Raw genomic sequence first — 9,137 nt, 5'->3', positions numbered from 1 at the left:
ATTATTTTACTCAAATTTAAATTCTGTTGCTTCAGTCTTTCTGCTAAGCCTTGAAAGTCGTAAAGGAGTTATTAGCTACGTGTCTGCAGAAGGACTGAAAAGAAAAAAGATCCTGGAAGAACAGAAAATGTAAAAGTTATATATTTTAATTTAAAATCTATGTTTATGTACTTTCAGGGAATTCTCCATGAGAACCCTCTGTTCTTTCATTTTATTTCCATTCAGAATTCTCTCAGCTGAAAAAAAAAAATAGTATCACACAAAAGGACTTACAGCTTACAGAGGATAAAATGACGTATGTGTTGTGTTATAAGAATTTGAATTTGTTATTTGCTTCAAAGCTGAATGTGACTATGAAAAGAAACTGAAATGGCAGTGAAGAGCAACAAAATGGAGGGTTGTGTTTCATTACACCAGCTGGCCAGCAGAAGATGGGCTCCCCCTCTATAGCCGGGTTCGGACTGAGATTTCTCCCCTTGGGGAGTTTTTCTCCCTCACAATGCTATTTTGTGGGATCAGGTCTGGTGTTTTCTCTTCTGTTACTCTGTAAGGTGTCTTTGTGACAGTATTCTGTATATACGAACTATATACAGAAAATTTAATTTCTATGATGTTTGAAGTTTACTTCATGTTTTACTGTAGTTTGGTTTTATGAATAGCGTTTAAAAATAAATAAACATAATAACTACAAGCACATAATTAAACTTCAGATTGCCATGATGGCCTTCCTTAAATACTATGGTCCATAACCAGGAGGCCCAATTGGCTGATTGCCCAGCCAATCACACCTTAGCAAAAACTATATATACTCACGGAACACTTTATGAGGACATTTTTTACTTTAATACACCTAATTATTCATGCGATTATCTAATCAGCCAATTGCGTGGCAGCAGTTCAATGCGTACAATCATGCAGATACGGGTCAGGAGCTTCAGTTAATGTTCACATCAACCATCAGAATGGGTAAAATATTTGATCTAAGTGACTTTTAAATTACATGGCTCCGATGCCGGGTCATGGGGTCTGATTTCTCCTCCTGGTGTACGGAGTGGAAGAGAATTCCCGCCGCATAGACACACAATATTTTTGCTGAAGGTATTACAGCTAATTAAGACGGCACCTTCATTTTGCGTACCTTCTTGGTCCTCATTTTACACTTAAGTAATCTTGACAGAAGCACCTGCCGCTCGGAAAGTAATATGTCCCTTCGTTTTCAGAAAATTCCATTATATGACTGTAACGCCATCTCGTGGACGAGGAGTGCGACATTAAATCGGATGCCGGGAGATTGAGACAAGCGCAAGTTTATTTATTTATTTATTTATTTATTTATTTACTTACTTATTTATTTATTTTTTTTTGGGGGGGGGGGGGGGGTTGTCCATGACCTGCCTTGTCATGCAGAGTGGTAATCCAAAAGTGACCAACGGATTTTTGTCTTGCTTGTTGCTTCGTTCATGAACGTGCGGAGGTGGATGGATTCTTGACAGCATGGCAAGCTTCGCTCTGCCGGTGCATGTGCACTTGTCAATGTTGCTCGTCAAATAGTTCAACATCACTGAAGTAGAACGTGTCACTGCTGCTGCAAATCCCCTTTGGTTTTTTTTTTTGGTGGGTTTTTTTCGGTTCTTCGTGGCATTAAGATTTGAGCTGTGAGCCACGAACACGATGCCATCTTTAACCTGACGTGTGTCCAAGAGACGTAATAATCTTTCCGTGGAATTAAGGGGTGAGTAGGAAATTAAAGGTATTGTATGAGATTTAAGCAACATTGAAACCCAAAGTATAATCTTTTGGTTGTGGCATGGCAAATGACAGATCAAAACGTGACAGTTTTGATCTGTCGTTGAAGGCGCTCAACACAATTACTCTACTTTGACACATTTTCGTTGATGAATAAGTTGGATGGTAGAAACCTGCCGTTTTGTCTTCGAACGTGCACCCGTGGTAGGCTATTTATTTTAAGAGCACTTAACCTATTTCGCAATAGCAAGGTCACCCAAAACCAAGTTAGCCTACAGCGTGTACGGAGCTGACCTTGTAGAATGATATGTTGGCGACTGGATATGATGAACATGCTTGCACGGACTAACAGTATCTTCCAAGGACGCGGTTTTCATAAACTCGGCATTTTGACGGCATTTTTATTGAAAGTTTCGAGCTGGTTATATTTTTTAACTTGCCATAGGGGACAAGAAAATAATCTAATGGACAGTCAATTGAAGCTGAAATACGAAATAATCTGAGATTTAAAAGGTGGCAGCATGCTACATTCATCGGATATATGAAGTCAGTTTGTTGCATTTGTTGCGTGAAAAGCTTTAGTGCTTTAAAACTGAACGGGCTTTCGTTTGACAAGACAGATTCGTTTGACAATCAAAATGTCAAACGGATGCATGGTCACATGCGACAGGCTGTAAAACCATACGGTATAAACTGTAACAAAATCAGTCACTTTACTTATTGTGCATTGAGGCAAAATCTGAGGATACATTTTTTTAGGGTATTGGGGTATTAGCCTATAGCGTGTAAAATAATGCATGACTGACTTGTTGCGCCCAGAGTCGGACGGCGAACCGTTTTGTGTAGGTGATTTCTATATAAAAAGCAAACTGATTTGTATCCAGGTGGTTACAGACGAGTTAATGATTTTGATATTTAACCCGAAATGATTCCAACTATCATATAATGAGCATTAGGCAAAGACAACGGACAGCATAAATTGGCAGCGTAAATCATCCCACACTACACATTGTCTAATTAGGAACAATGAACAACTCGTTACAATTTGAGGGTTGCAGTCGCGTCTGGAAAGAAAACTAGCATGGCATACACAGGGGGATTTGTTTTCCCACCTGCATGAAACATTTTACCATGGTCGAAATCTACAAGTGAATAAAATGGTGTATGCAGCTAATTATGTAAGTAAGACAAGGGGGTAATTGGTCAAGACACAGTTGCATGCACACAGCCCTGTAGTACACTGTAGGAACCCTGTAATTCCAGCAGGGAAGGGCAAGGCGGGCCATATCTGTTTCTGGATTTCAGGGCAATGTCTGCTTTATATTATTTAATTAGCCAAATCATTTACATGATCTGTCATTTATAGCCAAATTATATTACATAAACAGCAGCTTATAAGTGTTGTTCTCGTGTAGCATGGTTCATATGGCTAATTAGTGGTTTGATCCAGGGTAACTGATGGCAGCAAAATCCTCCATACACACCGGCCCTCCAGGACTGGAGCTGACCATCCCTGCTCTTGCTGTTGAATGTGGTGTGCTTCGTTAGGGTTGGAGTGAAAACCTACAGGATGGTAGATCTCCAGGAACAGGGTTGGGCAGCCCTGTTCTAGCTGTTGAATGAGATGTGCATTGTTAGGGTTGGAGTGAAAACCTACAGGATGGTAGATCTCCAGGAACAGGGTTGGGCAGCCCTGCTCTGTTGAATGAAGCTCTTTCAGAAGGCTTTTTTCTCAGAGAGTAGTTGTGCATGCACAGTTGGGTCTCTGCTCCGTGGGTTTGGCAGAGCTGTGATTACGGTAGGTGAAGTGCGTAACAATGAGAGTCAGGTCTACTGAGCCCGAGAGGCGGACATGAGGAGCGCTCCCCTTTGATCTGTGATTATCACCAAAGCCCCATCGAAAAGCACTGTATTTCCATTTCATTAACACGCCACTTCAAATGCTTGCTCATTATCAGATTTTTAAATAAGCTGCAGCCAAATGGAGTAACCTTGCCATTGTTTTAATATCATTTATTATTCAATTTTTATATACTGTAATACTGGGCCAGTTTCACAGACACTGATTAATTTTAGCCCTGGTCTAAATCATGTTGTACATGAAGAATCTCCATTGAAAATGGATTCTAGTCCAGGACTAGGCTTAACCTGTGTGTGCGTATGATGTATAAAATCGGTAAAGTGTGAACTAATCTCTAATCAAAATAACTTGTCCCCTGGTCTCCCTTTTTCATCTAAAGTATTTCATTTGAATTGTACAAGTTGCCACTTGACAGTTTACCCCATAAATGTTCTCCAATTTGTTTTCAAAACAGAATATTTTTAAAGATTAAAAACAAACAGGATGTCAGATCTTTCTCCTTTGTTTGATGCTTGCCAGCACTTGCTGAGGGACTGCTGATTGCAAAATAAAATGTAGATTTTTTTCCAACTGGGATACAAGAGCAAAAATAGCTGCAATCATTTGCATTCACAGGCATCTAATGTTTTTTCCTTCTCCCAGACTAATAAACAGAAACTGTGGGGAAGGGAAATAAAGACCTCAGCTCCAGACAAATTAAAATCCATATTCCATATTCCAGCACCAGCACAGCAATCAAATCAGTGATGGCTTTAAAATGGCTTCATTTCAGCCTGAATCAGAAAGGACCCAATGAGCCAACTTCTGGATTGTACCCCCTCCAAACTGGGTGTGAACGACTATGGATTTGTGCCTTACATTTTGTGGTTCAAGGCTATGATTTAATCGGACTTTGCAAAAAAGTCTGGATGGCGGCACTAGTCCAATACATGAGGCTTTTACTGCACAAGCAGATCAATTAAAACACAATGAAGTGAGTTCATCACAAAATATAAAATCAATTTCTCCCTTGGAGTGAATTTTCATTTGACTTGACATTTTCAGGTCCTCCATGACATAAGATCGCTGGGACTAGGCTGCCACAGACAGAGCTGTCAGAGCTGTGATCCAATCGAGTCGAGTTTTACCACAATAGTCCAAGCAACTAGCATTTTTGAAATATAAAAAATATAAAATATCTCTGAAATATCTTTGAACCATATGTGTTATCTGTTAAAAGCTTAACTACTGTACTTGCACTGTGGCGTGCATAAATCCACTAAGAAGTGTTTATTTCAACCAAAAACCCTGGCTCAATTAGTTAATTTTCTCTATACACAAACCCCAGTTCACTTGTAGATTACACCACAGTGAAACGCACAAAACAGGTAGCAGCTGTCATTCATGAGCTTCTCATTAATGCTCTTGGAGGGCCAGCATGTCTAAAGTTCATTACCAAATGTAGCTATAATATATGCGCATACCTAACTGGCCAATGAAATAAAGATGAGCTGATATAGGCAAATTCACAAATGGCTACGGCCCTCACTGTCCACCCCCGTCCGACAGTGATAAGTGTCCCCCACAGAAGCGATTAGAGTGCGATTAGTTCCTTAGGTTGGGGAGCTCGATCTTTAGCTCAGCAGGCTAACAGCATCTCAGGTTTACAGTTGGCCAGTGGTCTCACACCTGTTGCCCCTGAGGGCCTTGTGTATGCAGGTTTTCATTCCAACCAATGAATGCTTACTCATTCAGCCATGTGCATTTAACTGCATTCAAGCACAGAATATAACAACAGTTGTTATTTAGACAACACAAATAACACTATATATATGTACTCAGTGAGCACTTTATTAGGTATTCATTAGACTTATTTTTTAGACTTATTGGTCTTCTGCCACTGTAGCCTATCCACTTAAGAGGTTGGTGCGTTGTGTGTTCAGAGATGCTCTTCTGCATACTGCCATGTAATTAATGTGTGGTTATTTGCGTTACTGTCACCTTCCTGTCAGCTTCAAACAGTCTGGCCATTCTGCTCTGAGCTCTCTCATTAACAACGCGTTTCTGTCTGCAGAACCACTGCTTGCTGAATGTGTGGTTTTGTTTTTTCCATTCTCTGCAAACTCTAGAGACTTGTGTGTATGAAAATCCCAGGAGATCAACAGTTACTCTGTCTGGCACCAACAATCATTCCACAGTCACCAAGATTACATTTCTTCCCCATTCTGACATTTAGTCTGAATAACAGCTGAACCTGGCCATTTATGCATTTAGTTGCTGCCACATGATTGGCTGATTCAATATTTGCATTTATAAACTGGTGTGCAGGCCAGCCTAATAAAGTGCTCAGTGAGTGTACATTATGTGCAAACCTACAGCACTAATTCAGAAAATAATTGAACTAATATAATCTAGACCTGGCGCTAGAATAAAAACCAGCATACACACAGCCCATGTGGCACTGAGTTTGAGACCACTGGAGTAGACTTTAGCGACATTACTTAGCATGTCTGCTGCGGACTACACCATCATCACTGGAGAAAAAGCAGTACTATGTGCGTGACGAGTTCCCTCCATCAGATGCCAGCGGTCGTCACAGGCTGTACGTATCTTCTGTTCCTAACTGCTGCCTCACAGCGTGCATCAAATCACACAGTGGCTCAAAATTATACCGGAGCTGCAGCTACAACCGGCCTGTTAAATTTGCTCTTGCCATTTACCTATTGCGGTATGCCTGCTCATTGTCGTTTGGGCTTAGTCGAGCTGGGGTATTTGCATGCAGAGTGCCCCCTGAGAGCTTTGTGTGTCTGGTTGCACTGAAATACACAAATTGCTTCCACGGCATCAGGTGTGGGAGAGGAGACGGAATAATTGAAGTGTTTCTTGGCTAAAGAAATTTGGTAGGGCTTTGATCATGCACTTGTCTCGCCAAGGAACACCTGTACTCGCTCTGCATTCTTACAAAGGTGAAAAAAAAAATGTTTTTAAAACTTTTCGCTACATTTTAGCACTTTCCTGGCAAGTCATTCTGAATAAGCTAGTGTCCATAATTTTGAGCATTCCGGGTTTTTTTTCCTTGTGAATCTGGCAAAATGTGTCCCTCATTAGTTTCAGAATTTACATAAAAGGGAACTTAAATTTTTTTAGCTTTTTGTCTGTTTGGATGTACTGTAGCAGGTTCCCACATTTCCCCAACCACCCGCCCCCCCCCCCCCCCCGATCCAGCCTCTCTCCTCATCTCACATAAGAACCCATTACTTGTCGCCTTCAAGGAGGATTTCATCTGCTGAAGATGAGCCCTGAAAATGAGCAGAAAAGATCACAAAAAAGCCACTGGAGCAAATTGGAAGGGGGAAGAGAAAACGTTTCTGTTCTATATTGGTCCCCATAAATTCCACTGCAGCCCTCAGGGCTGGCAGTGCTGCTGGCTCTGCATTCCACCCGAGAGTGATGGATGTTAGTAGACAGCCTGGTGTCCCAGGTTTAAAGCAGTCCCTGATTATGGAATGAAAAGCAGCAGATCTGTCCCTGCTGTACGTTACCATCAAAGCTACTGACCATGTATCCTGCCTCAGAAACATGGTTATTTGCTTTTTAATGCATTTTTATTTGTTGAATGTTGGATACAATTGGATTCATACCAGCCATTTTAAGCAGAAGGGACATTTTATACACTCTGTGATCACTTTATTAGGAACACCTGTATAGCAGCTTGTTAACGCAAATATTTTATCAGCCAATCCTGTGACAGCAACAAAATGCATAGAAGCATGCAGATGTGGTCAAGCGGTTCAGCGATGGGGAAGAAATGTGACTTTGACCATGGAATGATTGTTGGTGCCAGGCAGGGTGGATTGCCAGGCAGAGACTGCTGATCTCCTGGAATTTTCACGCACAACAGTCTCTAGAGTTTGTTACAAAAAACAAAAAACATCCAGTGAGCAGCAGTTTTGTTGGCAGAAGCATGTTGTTAATGAGAGTGGTCAGAGAAGAAGGGCACAGACTGGTCAAAGCTGACAGGAAAGTGACAATAATGCAAATAAGCACGCATTAAACAGTGGTATGCAGAAGAGCATCTCTGAACACACAACATGACAAACCTCTTAAGTGGACTGGCTACAGCAGCAGAAGACTTACTAAGTCAAAAAAAGAAGTCTAATAAATACCTGATAAAGTGCTCACTGAGTGTGTGTGTGTGTGTGTGTGTGTGTGTGTATATATATATCTTCTTCTTTTGCATGACGTTAATATCGGTGTAAAAAAACTACATTCAACAGTCATGACCCAAAGTCCTGGAAAGTAGCCTGAACATCTATTTTCACTGAAAGCACAAGCTGCAAGCTCCCAAACACAGCAAATATTTGCTCAAAAATAATTAAACTGACTCTTCAACGCAGCAATGCCAGATGGCTGGATGCGACAGGATGGGGAAAAAATAAAATAAAATCTACTTCAGGTCACCTTCAATGACGATGCCTAAACTACACGAGAAAGTAAGACGCTATTTGTGAGAGGTCGAATACCTTCCAATAGCTGCACAAAATGGGTAACTAATGACATTCCACAAGCACACAACCCGAGAGAGAGGTAAGCCTGCCATGCACGTGATAACAGCAGATACACATGCGTTTCTCTCCTTGGCTTTCTACACTATTTTTCTTGATGCATGAAGGTCAGCAAAGAACCCGCCTACGCTGACAGAAGAGAGCTGTCCTCTATGGCTTGACACGAGTTTGAATGGCAGATCATTCTTTCTATAACGGGTTCAAGTTCCATATCGATAAAATGGATCTATTCACTGATGCGTTCACTGTGTGCTCAGGAAAGGATGAAAAGGCCATTTTAAGTAGAAAAACTGTCCTGTAAAGTTAAGTTATCTGGTCTCTAAGCAACCAGAGTAGCATTTCTATATGCTGAGCAATCATGCAAAATATTAATCGGTTGGCTCTTTGCTGTTTTGAAGTTGATGGCTATTTTCGTCTCCACTGATCAATAAACGCAGGACAGCCTTCTTTGAAGACCTTCAGCTGTATATGATGCTCTTGACTGTCGACTGTAGACCGTGCTTCAAGCTTTCTGTTTAAATAACCTGGATGTTTATTATGGTGGCTGACACATGCAAATCACAAATAGCTAATCAGGAAACACAAGTTAAAAAACATGACAAATAAAAAAACGAAACAACAAATCAGAAAACACAATGCCAAATTACAAAACACAATGACAGGTTAGGAAGCAAAATACCAAATTAGAAACACATTGACAAAAACCAGAAAACACAACAGAAATTTGTCAACCGGTAAGGGAATGACTTGAATTAGAGCATCTGTTGTTGATTGGGCAGATAGTGTCAGTACACCAGACCGGTGTTATGTTTTCTGATTTGTTGTTTCCTTTTTAACTTGTTGAGTTTCCTGGTTCGCTATTGTGATTTTCACGCATCGGGCACCGTAGTTTATATTAGTTGAAGGTACACGGCTTAGCTGTTTATGAATATTTAGCTGTGCCATATCAAGAATATCAAGTCTGGTTGACCAATCAGGACCTAAGC

Source organism: Conger conger, chromosome 6 (assembly GCF_963514075.1).
Source record: "Conger conger chromosome 6, fConCon1.1, whole genome shotgun sequence".
NCBI classification, from domain to species: Eukaryota; Metazoa; Chordata; class Actinopteri; order Anguilliformes; family Congridae; genus Conger; species Conger conger.
Note: the sequence above shows the minus strand (reverse complement) of the source record.